Source organism: Schistocerca gregaria, chromosome 2 (genome assembly GCF_023897955.1).
Source record: "Schistocerca gregaria isolate iqSchGreg1 chromosome 2, iqSchGreg1.2, whole genome shotgun sequence".
Classification (NCBI taxonomy): domain Eukaryota; kingdom Metazoa; phylum Arthropoda; class Insecta; order Orthoptera; family Acrididae; genus Schistocerca; species Schistocerca gregaria.
This window is the reverse complement of record NC_064921.1, coordinates 764,482,258-764,502,934: the sequence shown is the minus strand read 5'-3', so window position 1 is coordinate 764,502,934 and position 20,677 is coordinate 764,482,258.

Below are 20,677 nucleotides of genomic sequence, written 5' to 3'. Positions count from 1 at the left end.
AGTCTTTAACACTGGTAGCATGCCGCGACAGCGTGGGCGTGAACCGTATGTGCAGTTGACGGACTTTGAGCGAGGGCATATAGTGGGCATGCGGGAGGCCGGGTGGACGTACCGCCGAATTGCTCAACACGTGGGGCGTGAGGTCTCCACAGTACATCGATGTTGTCGACAGTGGTCGGCGGAAGGTGCACGTGCCCGTCGACCTGGGACCGGACCGCAGCGACGCACGGATGCACGCCAAGACCGTAGGATCCTACGCAGTGCCGTAGGGGACCGCACCGCCACTTCCCAGCAAATTAGGGACACTGTTGCTCCTGGGGTATCGGCGGGGACCATTCGCAACCGTCTCCATGAAGCTGGGCTACGGTCCCGCACACCGTTAGGCCGTCTTCCGCTCACGCCCCAACATCGTGCAGCCCGCCTCCAGTGGTGTCGCGACAGGCGTGAATGGATGGAAGAATGGAGACGTGTCGTCTTCAGCGATGAGAGTCGCTTCTGCCTTGGTGCCAATGATGGTCGTATGCGTGTTTGGCGCCGTGCAGGTGAGTGCCACAATCAGGACTGCATACGACCGAGGCACACAGGGCCAACACCCGGCATCATGGTGTGGGGAGCGATCTCCTACACTGGCCGTACACCTCTGGTGATCGTCGAGGGGACACTGAATAGTGCACGGTACATCCAAACCGTCATCGAACCCATCGTTCTACCATTCCTAGACCGGCAAGGGAACTTGCTGTTCCAACAGGACAATGCACGTCCGCATGTATCCCGTGCCACCCAACGTGCTCTAGAAGGTGTAAGTCAGCTACCCTGGCCAGCAAGATCTCCGGATCTGTCCCCCATTGAGCATGTTTGGGACTGGATGAAGCGTCGTCTCACGCTGTCTGCACGTCCAGCACGAACGCTGGTCCAACTGAGGCGCCAGGTGGAAATGGCATGGCAAGCCGTTCCACAGGACTACATCCAGCATCTCTACGATCGTCTCCATGGGAGAATAGCAGCCTGCATTGCTGCGAAAGGTGGATATACACTGTACTAGTGCCGACATTGTGCGTGCTGTGTTGCCTGTGTCTATGAGCCTGTGGTACTGTCAGTGTGATCATGTGATGTATCTGACCCCAGGAATGTGTCAATAAAGTTTCCCCTTCCTGGGACAATGAATTCACGGTGTTCTTATTTCAATTTCCAGGAGTGTATTTAACCTGCTATTTAAATATTACAGGAAGATGCTTACTGTCATGGGTGCATTGCAATGTTAAACGATTATACATGTTTCTATAGCCCAGTAAACGTTTGCATGCATGTCAGATCCATATTAATATGTTAGTATGCTAAAGCTAAGTGGCTTTGGTAAGTGTGTTAGTACGATATAATAGCACGCTTATTAACGTCAAGTTTTTATCGGTGTATGTCTTATGGATGTTCTAAGATTTATTAAAATAATTGTTTATTAATTATTAAGTTCTCTAAATTCGGTATACAGCAACCGTAAACGAGGTACATAAAGAAATGTTACATAAAAGCGAGCAATAATAATTATATTATAAGAATAATATGTGGTGTTGACTTACAGTCATATTGTAATTATATCTGCATGGAGTACAATTTTAACTGAACCATCATAGTATACATATTCACTAGTGAAATTCGTCGTAAATAACCCATCATAATTTGATAAGAGTAGCAGTATTTTACAAGACCAGAAGAACAAGTGACATTTATTACCCATTATTCAAGGTTCAGAAAACAGTTCAGTATGCATCACCAATTTTTTTTAAATTACATTCAAAAATTTAAAATGACTGACAAGTAAAAAATCTAGTTTCAAATTTAACCTAAAATCATTTCTTCAGGACATCACCCTCTATTCTAATGATATCTATTTAAAAATTCTTAGCCTGTATAAAAACCTAGTTTTAAGTATAGTGGCATGAGCAGGATTGAAAAATAATATGTTCATTATCTCAAATTCTCTTCAGTGTGGCATTTACATACTTGGAAATAAGCAGCTTGTAATTATATATAAATATCCTTTTAACTGACTTATTCCACATAATTTAGATAGAAAATAGCATTCAGTTGACCTCTGGAGCATGTAACTAACTACTAAGTTATGTTACATATAAAACTGAATATTGTAAACCCAATCCTGGTCTCATGAGAGCACTATGCCTGATTTTACGTTCACCACAAATTATCATTCCAAGCAGCCACTGACTGAGTCTCATTCGGCCTCGGAGAGAGGGCACGGACAATTATTCACCACATCCCCTCGACCATAAACAAGTTAATACATTTAGATGGTACGGGACCTAACATTCTACGTGGTGTCTGTTGTTCTACATCGTGTCTCCCTACCACTTTCGGGCAACGACGCTCTGAGCGTGTTGTTTAGAGAATTTACTACTTAGAACCTGGGACCTGTTGCTGGTAAGGCAACGTCAGACCACACATGACATGTAGAGTTCAGTAGAGTTGAGTGAGACTAGCGATGATATAACCAAATACTTAATGATTTCAGCGTCAGCTCCTCTGCACTCCCTGTAAAAGAATCTTAATACTAACTAAATTTAGTGGAAGGGGTTCCAGGCTTTCCTATTTTTAGTTAGCTGGTAAAATTACGTCGAAAAAGCAGTTAAGTCTACCATTGGAAATTTTATTCTACTCACAAAACATTGTCTATAAATTGCACTATTGATAAAAGGAAGTGTTTTAATACAGGATGGTGAAAACCAACTGCGTTCAACAAAAATGTGAACGAACATTCCCTAAATCGGTTTCCAAGTTCTACAATGGATCGAAGGATGACCTATGCCCTATCACATCTATAATCTATGTTTAAATTAAATTTCACAAAAGAGAAATCTATCAAAATGGTCTAAAGTGACCCTCAATTATCTTTAATTACTTACCTAACTTGTCGTAAATTACAGTGGCTGATGTGGCTTCTCAATAACTATATACCAGAAGAATCGTCGCGTTTCATATTTTTTCTTCAAGTGGCAAATGTGAACACCATGAGCTTTAATTGACGATCCACACTAGTATTAGGCAAAAAAGGGGGTATAACACATGAGACTTCCACAGTTCTGAGTGAAGCTTTATGCGCTGTTATGCGGCATCGCGTGCGTTCATTACCTTGTCGTTGGTTAGGCAGCTTCAGGGGGCAGCGGCCGGTGCAGCAGCCTTCCAACTCGCCGTCTCGGAACTAACTCACCTCTCTTAACTTCTCCTTACTACCATTTACTGAAGTTGGTTTTAAAAAAAACTATCTGGCTGAGTTTTCATCTGACCAATCAGGGTCTCAATGTTAACCTTAAGCTCCGCCTATAAAAATTCTGTCTATCCAATGAGAAACGTTATACTTTTCGTGGTGGGGCAATGTTTTTAAAGTTTGCAAAGTAACAGAGACGCGAAAAAGTCTCACGCTAAAACATGCAGCTGGGGTGGCCCTTTTATTATCGTAAGATCTATACTGTTCTTCGGGAGGGCTCTGTCTTTTAACATGGGCTGGGAGGTGGTCAGGACGTAACAGAGACGCGAAAAAGTCTCACGCTAAAACTTGAGGCTGTGGTGGTCCTAGCGGTTAGCTGGCGTCGTTGGTGTCCGTCCCGTATCGTAGGGCCTTCCAGCTTAACACGGTTCTGCTCTCGGCTTCTGTTCTCGTTTCTCCCCTCGGAACTGCGTCTGTCTCACGGTGGGAAGGTATGACATGCATTTAGGCATTCTTGTGTTAGTCAGTGGTATTCCATTTGCTTACACGTTACTCGTATTACTTTGGTTAGTTTAATGTCACGATTTATTCGGAGCTATGTGACATACTACTGGATTTTCTTATCATGTCAAGGTTTTCATGGAAGGTGTTGGATTTGGCTGATACCTTACAAGGAATATCATACAGGGTGTTTCAAAAATGACCGGTATATTTGAAACGGCAATACATACTAAACGAGCAGCGATAGAAATACAACGTTTGTTACAATGTGCTTGGGACAACAGTACATTTTCAGGCAGACAAACTTTCGAAATTACAGTAGTTACAATTGTCAACAACAGATGGCCCTGCGGTCTGGGAAACTCTATAGTACGATATTTTCCACATATCCACCATGCATAGCAATAATATGGCGTAGTCTCTGAATTAAATTACCTTTGACAGCGTGTTTGGCGGAATGGCTTCACATGCAGATGAGATGTACTGCTTCAGCTGTTCAATTGTTTCTGGATTCTGGCGGTACACCTGGTCTTTCAAGTGTCCCCACAGAAAGAAGTCACAGGGGTTGATATCTGGCGAATAGGAAGGCCAATCCACGCCGCCTCCTGTATGTTTCGGATAGCTCAAAGCAACCACACGATCATCGAAATATTCATTCAGGAAATTAAAGACGTCGGCCGTACGATGTGGCCGGGCACCATCTTGCATAAACCACGAGGTGTTCTCTGTGTCGTCTAAGGCAGTTTGTATCGCTACAAATTCACGAAGAATGTCCAGATAGCGTGATGCAGTAATCGTTTCGGATCTGAAAAATGGGCCAATGATTTCTTTGGAAGAAATGGCGGCCCAGACCAGTACTTTTTGAGGATGCAGGGACAATGGCACTGCAACATGGGGCTTTTCCGTTCCCCATATGCGCCAGTTCTGTTTATTGACGAAGCCGTCCATGTAAAAATAAGCTTCGTCAGTAAACCAAATGCTGCCCACATGCATATCGCCGTCATCAATCCTGTGCACTATATCGTTAGCGAATGTCTCTCGTGCAGCAATGATAGCGGCGCTGAGGGGTTGCCGCGTTTGAATTTTGTGTGGATAGAGGTGTAAACTCTGGCGCATGAGACGATACGTGGACGTTGGCGTCATTTGGATCGCAGCTGCAACACGGCGAACGGAAACCCCTAGGCTGCTGTTGGATCACCTGCTGCACTAGCTGCGCGTTGCCCTCTGTGGTTGCCGTGCGCGGTCGCCCTACCTTTCCAGCACGTTCATCCGTCACGTGCCCAGTCTGTTGAAATTTTTCAAACAGATCCTTTATTGTATCGCTTTTCGGTCCTTTGGTTACATTAAACCTCCGTTGAAAACTTCGTCTTGTTGCAACAACACTGTGTTCTAGGCAGTGGAATTCGAACACCAGAAAAATCCTCTGTTCTAAGGAATAAACCATGTTGTCCACAGCACACTTGCACGTTGTGAACAGCACACGCTTACAGCAGAAAGACGACGTACAGGATGGCGCACCCACAGACTGCGTTGTCTTCTATATCTTTCACATCACTTGCAGCGCCATCTGTTGTTGAAAATTGTAACTACTGTAATTTCGAAAGTTTGTCCGCCTGAAAATGTACTGTTGTCCCAAGCATATTGCAACAAAAGGTGTATTTCTATCTCTGCTCGTTTAGTTTTTATTGCCGTTTCAAATATACCGGTCATTTTTGAAACACCCTGTATTTCCATGTGTATTGTGTGGCTACATTTGAGGAGGATAAAGGAATTCACTCTTCCAGTCTGAAAAAAAGGCGTCGTTTGAGGCAGCAGGTTATGTGAAAAGCGAGATTGGTATGTAAGTGGTAACTAAGTGAAGGAAGGCAACAAGAGAGCTCAAGACTTTCTTGCATAACCATGACATGACTTTTAATCTCGCCACGCACCTCTACAAACTAGTACAGCAGCTCTTTGCAGCAAAGTGTTTCCTGCAGAAAAGACTAGAGGGCAGGACTGGTTGTGTGCCGTGTGTGGTGGCGGTCATCGGGAGCGGAGCTGCGCTGCGACTGCGCCTCAAGGCTGGCTGAAAGCGGCCAGCTAGCGGTGCGCCGGCCGCGACCTTGCACCGCAGCCATCTGACCACTGTCTTAAGACTTCCTCACACGGGGCGCGATTCTTGTCGTGTAGAGTGTCAGGCGTCGTATCTGTCGTGGATCCTGACCGCTCTGAAACGACTTGCCGAATCTCACGGAACGTGCTCCTCACCGTGATTTGCGACAACAGCGCCTTCCGGTGGCAGCTGTTGGCTGCATCTGGACGCATATCGTCCCGTTTGCTTACGATAATGGAAGCGCGTAAATAGCTGGGTTAACTCTGTTAGCAGTCGTCGACCTGACACCTCGACTGGACAATGTTTGTTGCGACAATTGTGAAGTTTAACGTCGCGTTACAAGGACTCTTCCTCCTTCGTTGAGTTTATTAAGAGACACGCTTATTCCTCTGACTACATACTAGCCATATTGTACTCAACTACGACGGAATCAGCCGGTGATATAAACGATAGTCTTCTACAGAGAACGTCCTTATCCATACACATTATAAAAATGGATGTACATATCGCATACACTATGTAATCAAAAGTATCCGGACACCCCCAAAAACATACGTTTTCATATCAGGTGCGTTGTGCTACCACCTACCGCCAGACCTCGTCTGTTGACTGATAGAGACCGCCGACTGTTGAAGAGGGTCATAATGTGTAATAGGCAGCCATATATCCAGACCATCACACAGGAATTCCACACTGCATGAGGATCCACTGAAAGTATTATGACAGTTAGGCGAGAGGTGAGAAAACTTGGATTTCATGGTCGAGCTCATAAGCCACACATCACACCGGTAAATGCCAAACGACAACTCGCTTGGTGTAGGGAGCGTAAACATTGAATGATTGAACAGTGGAAAAACGTTGTGTGTAGTGACGAATCACGGTACACATTGTGGCGATCCGATGGCAGGGTGTGGGTATGGCGAATGCTCGGTGAACGCCATCTGCTAGCGTGTGTAGTGCCAACAGTAAAATTCGGATGCAGTGGGGTTATGGTGTGGTCGTGGTTTTCATGGAGGGGGCTTGCACCCCTTGTTGTTTCGTGTGTCACTATCACAGCACAGGCCTACACTAATGTTTTAAGCAATTTCTTACTTCCCGCTGCTGAAGAGCAATGCGGGGATGGCGACTGCATCTTTCAACACGATCGAGCACCTCTTCGTAATGCACGGCACGTGGCGGAATCGTTTCACGACAATAACATCCATGTAATGTATTGGCCTATACAGAGTCCTAACCTGAATCCTACTGAACACCTTTGGAATGTTTTGGAAACCCGACTTCGTGCCAGGCCTCACCGATCGACATCGATACTTCACCTTAGTGCAGCACTCCGTGCAGAATGGGCTGCCATTCCACAAGAATCCTCGCAGCACGTGATTGAACGTATGCCTCCGAGAGTGGAAGCTGTCATCGAGCCTAAGAGTGGGCCAACACCATATTTAATGTCAGCATTACCGGTGGAGGGCGCCACGAATATGTAAGTCATTTTCAGCCAGTTGTTATGATACCTTTGATCACATAGTGTATACAGGGTGGTCACAAAATGTCTGAAACGCTTGTCGTGATATTGTAGGACAGATTGTACTGAGACGTAAATGTTAAGAAAAAATGCGATACGTTGCGCCGTTTCCGAGTTATTTAACATAGAATTTAGCCAATCGGGGCGTCGCACGCTCACATTCAAGCGGCCTGCCAGAGGCGGTGTTGCCCAACGAGTGCTTCGTCTCGTTAGCTGAAACTTCAATTTACGCGCGCGATGATCTGATTGGCTAACTTCAATACTAAATAACTCAGAAACGGCGCAACGTATCGAATTTTTTTCTTAACATTTATGTCTCAGTACAACTTTCACTACAACATCACTACAAGCGTTTCAGACGTTTTCAGACCACCCTGTATATATATGTATGTATATTTATATGTATTTATCTTCTACATCATCTCGTAAACAGATGGAATGATTTCAACCATATTTGATACACACGTTACTTACCGTCAGGAAATAACTGCTGTCCTATCAAAGTGAAGGCGGGGGGGGGGGGGGGGGGTGAAAAAGGAATGTAGCCCTCGACGCGCAAATAGCTGTACTTCAGTCATCCAATATTTGAGAATGAGAGCACTTTTTGAGTTGCAACATGCTTTAACATAGCTTCACAACTTTATGGAACTTTTTGTCGCTGACAACCTTCACCAAATGATGAGAGGAAACAAGTTTATCGCCTACTACACTTTCGATGTTTAATGCAGTAAAACTTCCGCATGAAGCATGACGTTTTGAATTATTTATTCTTTACTACCACATGTATTCACGACGCATTTTGCAGACAGTATCCATATATGCCGCTGAATGTAGCAAGAAACATTTGTCATTGTACGAGACATAGTTCACGAGGTATGACGTCATAAACACTGAGATTCCTGAAATTGTTCCACATCACGGATGACGATCTAATGTATTACTTTTTTACTGCTAACTCTATTCATAACACATTTCGCATATAGTAGCCTCTGGACGTGACTGCAAAATTATACCATTGTGTAGCACATATTTCAGGAGACACGTCATAAACGTTAAGCTATGCGAAAATAAAACTGCTGGGAGAAATTCGCTAAAGTTACAGGTGAAATATGTGTTCAAATACGCGTGAAAGATGTTAAACATATATGAAATATATTTGTCACGTGCGAACGCGGTGAAAGCCACGGGTAAAAAGTTCATCCGAAGTCCCTGGAATGATTTCAGCCAAATTTGGTATACATGTTAGTTACGAATACTGTGGGTTAACAACCACCAGCCTCTTATGAGAATGTGGGTGAAAACGTGGAGAGAGAAAAGGAGGAGGAGATCGACGGACAGAGAGGGCGAGAAGAGATAGACACAGAGACTGGGAGGTGGAGCTGGACGTAGAGAAGGGGCAGGGTGACTTGGGCAGAGAGTGGCGAGAGGAGGAGGTGGACAGAGAAATGAAAGAGGAAGAGAGGGACAGAGACAGGGAGAGGGAGAGACAGGTAGAGAGAGAGAGAGAGAGAAGACAAAAAGTGAACAGAGAGAGAGGGTAGGTAAATGAACAGAAAATGGGAAGAGATGGGCTGAGAAGGGTGAGGATGTAATGGACAGAGAAAGAAAAGACAAGGAGACGAACAGGAGGTAGGTGCTGTGGAAATGGGCAGAGAGAGGGGGAGCAGAAGGTGAACAGAGAGGTGATGAAAGATGAGATGGGTAGAGAGAGAGGTAAGGAGGAGGTTGACTATTAGAAGACTGGAATAAATACATATACGGGCAATTCCAGGTACTCAGCTAATTTATGATAAACTAGCTGAGAAGCCTGTCGCTGCCCAGGTATTCATTTTGCAAATTTTCTGTGAGAACGAAAACAATAGTTGAACTGTTGTTTGTAGTGCAATATCGAAAAAATATGATTTCCATATATTCGTGAAGACACTTATGAAATTATAGCGCAGGCTATTTGCTGTAAGTTATGAAGGAGCTTCCAGTTCTGCAAGTTTTGCGATTATTTACTTCTAGAAATACAGCAGCTCCTGTAGATGCATCGTTAAATTTGTACTGTAGCCAAAATTCGCATACAACAGTAGATCAAGCTGTGAAAAATAGAAAAATTCTGCAGTAACTTTGTTTTCGACTGTTGTGAGATATGATGGTTTTTTCCTCGATGTTTTTCATTCGCGCATCCATTGCTTCAACTGTTGCGGTCATTTGTGCTCCTCGGCAATACTGTTTCTATCAAATCGAAATTCACGAAGTGGCGCGTTTACATTCGTAGACTAACACGGTAACTTCACTTGTTTAGTACAGCATGTTTAGAACAGAGAAACAAGTTCGACCTGTCACCAAGAGGAACATCTTCCTTCCGTACATTCTTAGCCTACAGTGAGGTGACAAAAGTCATGGGATAGCGATATGCACGTATACAGCTGGAGGTAGTTGCGCCTACACAAGGTAGAAGTGTAGTGCATCAGTGGAGCTGTCATTTGTACTCAGGTAGCTCATGTGAAAAAGTTTCCGACGTGATTATGGACGCACGACAAGAATTAACACACTTTGAACGCGGCATGGCAGTTGGGCCTAGACGCATGAGGCACTCCATTTCGGAAATGGTTAGGGAATTCAACATCCCTGATCCATAATGTCAAGAGTGTGCCCAGAATACTAAATTTCAGGTGTTACCCCTCCACTACAGACCATGCAGTGGCCTACGATTCTCACTTAATGATCGAGAGCAACGGAGTTTGCGTAGAGTTGTCAGTGCTAACAGACAAGCAAAACTGCGTGAAATAACCGCAGAAATCGATTTGGGACGTACGATGAACGTATCCGTTAGGACAGTGGAGCGAAATTTGGCGTTAATGGACTATGGCAGCAGACGACCGAGTATCTTTACTAACAGTACGACATCGCCTTCAGCGCCTCTCCCGGGTTCCTGGCCACATCGGTTGGACCCTAGTCACCTGGAAAACCGTCGCCTGATCGGATGAGTCCCGATTTCAGTTGGTAAGCGCTGCTGTGTGGCGCACGTCTCACAACACCATCGACGCATGTTGGCGACAAGGCACAGTGCAAGCTGATGGTGGCTCCATAACGGTGTGGGTGTGTTTGCTTGGAATAGACTGAGTCCTCGGGTCCAGCTGAACCGATCATTAACTGGAAATGGTGATGTTCTGCTACTTGGAGACCATATGCACCCATTCACGGACTACATGTTCCCATAAACGATGGAATTTGTATGGACGACAATACGCCACCCCACAAGGCCACAATTATTGGCGATTGGTTTGAAGAACACTGTGGCAATTCGAGCGAATGACTTGGCCACCCAGATCACCCGACTTGAATCACATCGAACGTTTGTGAGACTTAATCGAGAGGTCAGTTCGTACACAAAATCCTGAGCCGGCAATACGTTCGCAATTATAAACATCTATAGAGGCAGAATGATTCAGTATTTCTGCAGTGGGCTTTGAACGACTTGTTGAATACATGTCACTTCGAGATGCTGCACTACGTTGGGCAAAAGGAGGTCTGACACGACATTAAGGGGTATCTCATGACTATTGTCATCTCCCTGTATAGGTAATCATGCTGTGGACTAGGTGCGAGATGATTCTGGACGGATTCTGTAGACTGGACGCAGGTGCTTCGTTTGTCTACAAAGCGATTTTGTTAACGTCTCTATGGCATGGCTACTTCATAGCTCTATATACATTTATTTTTTTCTCCTTCAGACGTTTGCGCTTCTCAGTTGAAAACAGTCAAAAGTGCTGCCACGTCTCAGGGATTTCCTTAAGTTGATTCAACGGTAGGAATGTCTCAGTAGTAGTGAATCAATGTATTAAAACTACCTACGGCCTACGGGAGCTGCGCCACCGTGAAGCCCGTGGGGATATGACCCATGATGGTTGCTAGACAGGCAAGCGGCAGCAGTGACGTGTAAGAGAAACAGAAACAAACGAACTGTGAGGTGGCAGGCAGCACTGCACATTTCCGCACAAACAGTAATTAGTACGAACGCAGGGAGCGGGAAACAGACGTCATCAGCAGTCATTTCACATCCACTGCTGGATTATTCACTTATCTAGTTTTTTTTCCTATACTGTGGTCTCCTACATGTAACGTTCCATTAGGGCCTCGTTTCAGTTTGTACTTATTCTTGGAACAGACCAAAGAACTCCACTCTTTCTATCACCCAGTCATCTGGCTACGTTTTTGCAATATCCAGATAATCGTAATAATTTGGCGTAATCCATCGCTACCCTTGTCCTGCAAGTCACTGTACGTAATACAAGGTCGCTGTAAAATGGGAGGTACAACATGTGGTAGTAAACATTTTGAGTGAACTTATTTATCTTACTTTGTTATAGCTGAATTATCGTCGCTAAGTTCAGTTTAAATTCTCTCCTTTTTCATTGTTAATATGTAGATGATCTTTGGGCAATATAGAATAGTCGGACGATATGCAACCCTTGATTTCTCATCTGTCAAGTGGTACTCCCAAACAGGAGACGTATTATCTACTTCAAGATGTTCCCTTGATTATCTTTGGAGAGCTCAGTTCTTTTGCAGACATCGTGTGAGTTATGGTGCAGAAAAATTGTTGTCATAGTTTCACAAAATTTTTGGAGTCAGGTTTTAAGAGAGTGCAATAATTATTGAAAATGTACACTAACGATTGTAACTATATAATTTATCAAAAGATTAGTAGATCATTATGTATTGCACGATTTTTGGCTATAGATACTGTTGATTTTGTTGTTACATTGAAAAATCCGTGAAGGCACGTCAAGCAGTATGGAATATTTGGTATTCTGCGTAACTCATTTGGTTGTGCAGGTGCTGGGAACGATGATTAAATACGTGACTCATAAAAAACAGATGAATGTAAAATGAATTACCTCTACTCCATTAACAAATAATTGTAGTTACTTGACTTTGACAGTGTAGACACATCGATCTGTAATTTCAATGAATGTTAATGTTTTTGTAAAATCTTTCAAAAAAAATGGCTCTGAGCACTATGGGACTCAACTGCTGTGATTATTAGTCCCCTAGAACTTAGAACTACTTAAACCTAACTAACCTAAGGACATCACACACATCCATGCCCGAGGCAGGATTCGAACCTGCGACCGTAGCAGTCGCAAGGTTCCGGACTGCGCGCCTAGAACCGAAAGACCACCGCAGCCGGCTGTAAAATCTTTACTAGTCAAGATCGCATGTAGGAAAATAGATAGTTTCGACTGCTTCCGGTCATTTTCATATCTGAAGGATATTGAAATGGAGGTCTACAAGATTCGGACTGCATTCAACATTAACTGTATTTACTAAAGATTCTTAAAAAGTAATTCAAGAGTATCTATTAAAATATAAAATGTCACGTCTAAGATAAGTGAGCTCTTTTGTCGACTGTCTGTCAGTAACGCAAGGGAATATCAGCAGTTAAGTATATATATCAGCTGTCATAAAATGTCGTAAAATCGACACAGAAGCATCATAACGCAAGCCTATACATTCCATAAATGACAAAATGATAGAGCAAAAGTTACATTAAAATCATTACATAAACACATACCTATTTTCTAAGTATCTACACTTTTCTATAGGACATGACTTTTGAATCACCTTGTAGATATACTTATAATCCATTTGACCTTCTATTTTGCTAAAAATTTTGGCAACAAAAGGTCTTCTGCCTGTCAGCTTCATATTTACACTGATGCAGCTTGTACGTTTTACTCGAATAATTTCATCACAACAATAGTAATTTTAGCTGTTTTTTGGTTCTGTTTATAGCTTAACTGTGCATTACTTACTATACTACTCAAAATTGAAAATACTATGCTGTGCCCTCCTGGCGCTCTCTTTACCTATAAGCCTGAGATTTTAACATCGGTCACTCAAATCTGTTCAGAAAGTTTATTTAACTTAATAAATGTGACAGATTTGTTATCAAATCATATTAGTTTTATCTGTTATTGATGGGTAATTCTTTTAAGAGTTTGAATGACGCGCGATCACAAAATTGTGTTTCCTGTACATACAACACGTTTTACCCAAATTTAGACGATTATCTGCGTTTTAAAAACCTATTGCATATTTCTTGATTATTCTATATTAACCTCCCACTGCAACCATTTTTGAAACTTTTTTTTTTGTGGCAGGTTGTTTGAATTTTATTAAAAAACAGAAATACTTATTGCCCAATGGTTGAAATATCTGATAAAGTATGTTTGAATTCAGGTATAGATGCCGACGACGCAAGATGAAAAGATAGAGAAAGTGTATGAGGATACTGAATGTATAATACAGTACGTAAAGGGAGATGAAACTCTTAGTCATGGAGGTCTGAAACGAAGTTTTAGGGGAAGGAGCAGAAGAAAAGGTTACAGCAGAATATGGGCTTGGGATAAGGAACGAGAGAGAAGGAAGACGAATTGAGTTCTGTGATAAATTTCAGCTAGTTATAGTGAAGACTGTAGTAAATTTCAGCTAGTAATAGCGAATACTCTGTTCAAGAACCACAAGGAAGGAGGTAATACTTGGAAAAGACCGGGTAATAGGGGAAGATTTCAGTTAGATCACATTATGGCCAGACAGAGATTCCGAAATCAGATACTGGATTATAAGGATTACACAGGAGCAGATATTGACTCAGATGGCAATATAGTATTGATGAAGAGTACGGTGAACTTGAAGAGATTAGTCAATTAGTCAGGAAGAATCAATACGCCAAGATACAGAAATACTAAGAAATGACGAGATAAGAGTGAAGTTCTCTAAGGCTATAAATACAGCAATAAGGAATACCTCAGTAGGCAGTATATTTGAAGGGGAATGGACATCTACAAAAAGGGTAATCACAGAAATTGGAAAGAAAATGATAGGAACAAAGGGGGTAAATGCAGAGAAGCTACAGGCGACAGAAGAAATACTACAGTTGATCGATGAAGGAAAAAAGAGTCCAAAAATGTTCAGCGAAATTCAGGAATACACAATACGAGCCGATGAGGAATGAAATAAATAGGAAGTGTAGGGAAGTAAAGCGAAACGGTTGCAAAAAAAAAAAAAAAAAAAAAAAAAAAAAAAAAAAGTGAAAAATTCGAAAAAGAAATGATTGTGAGAAGAACTGACTCAGCATTTAAGAAAGTTAAAACAGCTTTCGGTGAAATTAAAAGCAAGGGTGGTAACTTTAAGACTGTAACATGAATTCCACTTTAAATGCAGAGGAGAGGGCGGACAGATAGAAAGAATACACTGAAGACCTCTATAAGGGGGAAGATTTGTCTGCTGTGATACAAGAAGAAACAGAAGTCGATTTAGAGCAGATAGGGGAGGGGATCCAGTATCAGATTCAGAATTTAAGAGAGCTTTGAAGGACTTAAGATCAAACAAGGCAGAAGGGATAGATAACATTCCATCAGAATTTCTGAAATCATTCGGGGAAATGGCAACAAAACGACTATTCACGTTGGTATGTAGAACGTATGAGTCTCGCGACATACCATTTGACTTTCGGAAAAATAACATGCACAAAGTACCGAAGACCGCAAGAGCTGACAAGTGCAAGAATTATGGCACAATTAGCTTAACAGCTCAAGCATCCAAGTTGCTCACAAGAATAATGTACAGAAGAATGGAAAAGGAAATTGAAGATGTGTTAGATGACGATCACTTATGAGTTAGGAGGGGTTAAGGTACCAGAGGGTTACTCTGACGTTGCCGTTGATAATGGAAGCAAGACTAAAGAAAAACAAGCCACGTTCATAGGATTTGTCGACATGGAAAAAGTGTTCAACAATGTAAAACAGTGCAAGATGTTCGAAATTCTGAAAAAAGGAGGGGTAAATTATAGGAAGAGACAGGTAATATACAATACGAACAACAGCCAAGAGGGAATAATAAGAGTGGACGACCAAGAACGAAGTGCCCGGATTAAAAGGGGTGCAAGACAGGGATGTAGTCTTTTGCCCCTACTGCACAATCTGTACATCGAAGAAGCAATGATAGAAATACAAGAAAGGTTCAGGAGTGGAATTAAATTTCAGGATGAAAGTATCAATGGTACGATTCGCTCATGACATTGCTATCCTGAGTGAAAGTAAAGAAGAATTACACGATCTGCTGAATGGAATGAACCGTCTAATGAGTACAGAATATGGATTGAGAGTAAATCGAAGAAAGACGAAAGAAGCGGAAATGAGAACAGCAAGAAACTTTACATCGTTGCCTTAAATCTACTACCTAAGCAGAAAAATAACCAAAGACGAACGGAGCTAGGAGGATATCAAAAGCAGACTAGCGCTGGCAGGAAGGGCATTCTTGCCCAAGAGATGTCTACTACTATCAAACATGGGCCGCAATTTGAGTAAGAAAAACTTGGTTCAAATGCCTCTGAGCACTATGGGACTCAACTGCTGTGGTCATAAGTCCCTAGAACGTAGAACTACTTAAACGTAACTAACCTAAGGACATCACAGACATCCATGCCCAATGCAGGATTAGAACCTGAGACCGTAGCGGTCGCGCGGTTCCAGACTGTAACGCTTAGAACCGCTCGGCCACTGCAGCCGGCTTTGAGGAAGACATTTCTGAGAATTACGTTTGGCGCACAGCATTTTATGGTAGTGAAACATGGACTGTAGGAAAACCGGAACAGAAGAGATCGAAGCATTGAAGAGGTGGTATTGGAGATAAATTTTGAAAACTACGTGGACTGATGAGGTAAGGAATGAGGAGGTTCTGCGCAGAATCAGAATGGAAAGGAATACGTGGGAAACACTGACAAGGAGAAGGGACAGTATGATAGGACATATGTTAAGACAACAGAGAATGACTTCCATGGTAGTAGAGGGAGCTGTAGACGGCAGAAACTGTAGAGGAAGACAAAGATTGGAATACACGCAGCAAATAATTGCAAGTTTTACTCTGAGATAAAGACGTTGGCGCAAGAGAGGAACTCGTGACGGGCCGCATCAAGCCCGTGAGGAGACTAATGACTGAAGAAAAAAAATGTTTCAGAGCTAAGAATGAGTTCATTAAGGACATAAAACTACAAAAGTAAATAGTATTCTATGATACCAGAACTTCATGCAGTATTTCGTTTGCTACGTGTTGGTTAAAGATTTTTAGTACTTCAGTATTTCAGGCTTTGATTCAATCTATCTGTGTTAAGTACTTGTATCGTTCCTGGTGTCTGTCTTCACTAGAGGTAATCAGTGCTACGTCATAGCGGAAAGAGGGTCTTTCTGGTACACAGTGTGTCCCAGAAATGTGACAAGCTTCTAGCGGTTGTAGAGGATGTCTTGAACAAATAGAAGGTAGGAACTGGTGTCCGAAAACGTCATGCAACGTCGCTACAGAGCGTCGAAATTACAGGCGCCGGCAATTACCAATAGGCCATCCATTCAGCAGCAAACGTCACTATGTACGCTGACAGACCACAAGCGGAACGTCTCGCAATGTTATTTATTATTCAATGATCGCGACTGATTGCCACAGTCGCCCGTGGAGAAATTGGAGCTAGCCGCTTCGTAGAAACGCCCTGCCTCCTGTGAATGCGATGGTCTGTTGCCTCGGTGGATGACGGTTTCGGACACGGGTTTCCCTCTGTTGTTTATTTTTCTTCTGGAATCTTCTAAAATTTCCAGATTTTTTCGGTATACAGGAAAAAATAAACCACAGATGGAAGCTCATGTCTGAAACCATCTGGCGTGAATCGTTCTGGTGGTACATAGTTTCCTTGATCGCCTGTTTTCTTCACTGTGAATTTTCCCACCAACACGATGAAGTGTAATGCAGTCAGTACAAATGATCTATGTCGTCTTCGATGTAGACTATGTTTCTAAAGCTGTTAGCACAGAGTTTGATGCAGTTGAGTCAAAATTTCGTCTAGAATATATGACTCCCAGATAAAGTGGTCATTCACACTCGTTGCACTGTTCTATAATTTCGTTGCAAGTGGCCATTGTGCTGTATCCACTTCTAGTGCACATGTGTTCCTTTGCTTGATTAAAGTCCTGTTTTTTTAATATATCGTACATCAGGGAGAGCAGAGACGTAAATCGTGTCTGTCTCTGTTACTGCGACGCAGAACAGTTACTGCAATACTCTAGGTTTGGGAGTTACGTTCTTCTGAAGACATTCTGCAAATAATTTTGCGAATTCCTTTAATGTTACATATCCGCATGCATTGCTACTAAAATACCATTACTTCATTGTAGGTTTCCCTTTTTCGTATCTGAAATGGTCTCATATATTACATCCGGATTTTTCGTTACTAATTATGTCTTGATTCATACCTCGCACTACACAATATTTTAATGAAATTTAAAATGTCTCTATTGTCATTCGGTACACCAGGTGCCATCTTAACTGATGAAGTATGGTGTGTGCCTAACAAGTGTCTGATTTGCTTTTTCACGGTTTTATTGTTGTCATTTGTTTCTCTTATCCATTTGTCACTGTATCTTATGACGTCCTTTCCAAGACATGTTTTAACAGTCCTGTTGAACTAAGCATATTCTATCCATGTACTGTTACCATTGCTTGAAATTCTCGCTTACTCTGTTACTGTTATCCCATTCCATTTCTTTTCTTCGTACCTGTAACATCATTTACTAATTGAATGCAATAAGTGTCACTGTTAAATAATCACCCCTTTCGGGTATGTCAGTACAATCTTGATTTCAAAGATTTTGATTTCGCTGCCTAATTTAATTTGGTATACCTCTAGTGTATAAAACAAATTTCAAATGTGATCACTTGCTTATCAAAGCTGCTTAGAACCATCGCTACCTGTATCATTCTTTATTGTCTGAAAGTTAATTTCATTTTGACTTCCATTTGGCCCTTTTAAGCATATGTTTTTTTTTTTTTTTTTTTTTTTTTTTAAGAATAATGTAATGTTCCTCCAAGGACAGTTCCACGCACGTGTAAGCTCTCTCACTGAAAATACTACAGTTGTTTGGGAAGAAACCTTATTTATCTGCAGCTGTGCTTCTGATTGAAGAAATGTAATCTGCACAAGATTTACATAGGCTTATCATTCAAATGTCATTCTGTTGTGGGAGAAAAAAATAACCAGACATACTGAAAATAAAGCAGTGTAACTTCAAATTTTATGTTGGAGGTTTGAGCGTCTTGATATAATATTAGCCCTGTAGGCATGAAAAACACTCCGAGAACAGGACAGGAAGAGCCATCAGTACATGGTAGAACGAGATGTTATGTGCTGTCTACGGTTATTAAGAAAGAAAATATAGGTAAGTAACTGTAGAATGACGTATAAAATATCGACACCTGATAAGGTTTTCGTATTTCAGAAGCAACCTTTCTACGGAAAACTGTGAATGCTCGTATGTAATGAAAGCAAGCATCTGCTATGGTACATAAATATGTGGTTTCACTTGCTGCCTGCTTGCTCTGTTTCCGTAAATTCATAAGGCTGTTACATACGTGTAGTTGTACTTCAACTTGCCACCCCCTACACACCTGTCATTCTTGGAAAGGAAACAGACCACCGACGGAGAGTATCGTTGCGAAACCGAACGCTGTCGGTTATTCTGCGAACTCGAAATCAGTCCTTACAAGTGACGCACGGTATCATTACCAAGTCATTAGGTGCTATTGAAGAAATCATCTCATCATTATGGAACTGCTGTAGCTAACAGCCTCATCTCGAAAGGTCGCACGTTGCGTGCTAGAGAGGTAACGGGAGCAGCAAATATATGTCTCACAGGAACTGAAGTAGACGTAGTTACGTAAGAGCTCACTGGTAGAACCGTTCACTTGTTGCGATGTGGGAGAAAAAAAGAAGACGTATGACTTTCTTCTGACTGTCTCATGAGGAAAAAGAAGGAATGGTGCAGGATCTAACGCGGCTGGTAAGTCGTTAAGGTTGTATTGGCTTATCTACTTAAGCGAATGTAAGTCAGTGTATTTACAGGTATAAGCAACCTGGTGTACATGCACAATAAGAAAGACCAAAGAACTCTGCTCTCAGAATAACAGATTCAGATTGTTAACAGGTATAGACATCCCAAAGCACATGGTGAATAAGCAACGACGAAAGAACTCAGCGCACAAAATATGACTTACGAACTAATACTAACTTTCAACAAGAGAATTATTTAACATTAGAATGAGAGGGCACTAACTACACAAACCAACAGTAGTACCTAATATAATAGACAGAAGTCAACCCTCTGAGTTAAATAGCGTACACCGAAGGGCATGAAATAAGATGCACAAATAACAATGCACAACTAAAGCATACAATACACTCAACAACAGAAACTACTCCAAAACCAAATTCCAAAAATACGCAACCAAGTATGACACCCAAGTTAATACTAAGTAGACAAAATAAGAGAGACAAAATTCACGTGTGCGGCTGGTCCCGGCGGAGGTTCGAGTCCTCCCTCGGGCATGGGTGTGTGTGTTTGTCCTTAGGATAATTTAGGTTAAGTAGTGTGTAAGCTTAGGGACTGGTGACCTTAGCAGTTAAGTCCCATAAGATTTCACACATATTTGAACATTTTTGAACAAAATTGACAATGGAGCCAACGATCTATACATTCCGCACCGCAGAGAAAGTCAGAATCGTAAAGCAATGGAATCCAACAGCACTGATAATTTAATTTTCATTAGGGTGCAATTCCTTGAGCTACCACTCTTCCAGTTGGGTGCACTAGGCCCAACAGCAGTCTCCTTGTGTGTCAACGCGTAATCCACAGGCAATTCAGGCAGGCCAGCAAGCGTAAGAATTAGAGCCAGCAACTATCACAGCAGAGACACATTTCTCCAACAGTCATGCCCGTAAAGAGGCCCCAGCAGCAAGCTCTTCGCTGCCGGCTGCATTGCCTTTCTTGGATGCACAAAGTCCAACGCTGCTCCAGCTGGAAAGGTCCCCCGTGTTGACAGCAAATGCCTATTAGCCTCGGCCGCCCGCCCTCGAGGCTGTCTCGCTGCTCCTCTAAAGTTTTCTTGCTTCGTCTCTCTAGGAGGCGGCCCTCGCCCTCCAAGCTGCCGGTAGAGTTCCGTTCGCTGGCCAATTCCCACCTGCCGTCGCTTCACCACTACTGCCTGCATCCGACCGTTGGTAACGCACCGAGCACTTCCCGAGCTCTGATCGTGGCGTATCGTGTATCCTGCCGCCGAACCAATTTGGTCATGCACAGCCTACGTCAGGAAAGAAGAATGTGCCGCAGCTTACGGCACAAAGGATAGGATTTCCAGTCCTTACGATAGCGAGATAATTTGGGGGCTAATTTAGGGACGGATTCTTTCACAGTCTTATTCAAATGCTTCGTCTTGGCGTTGAATGCAGATTCTCACGCATCTCATACAGTAATAT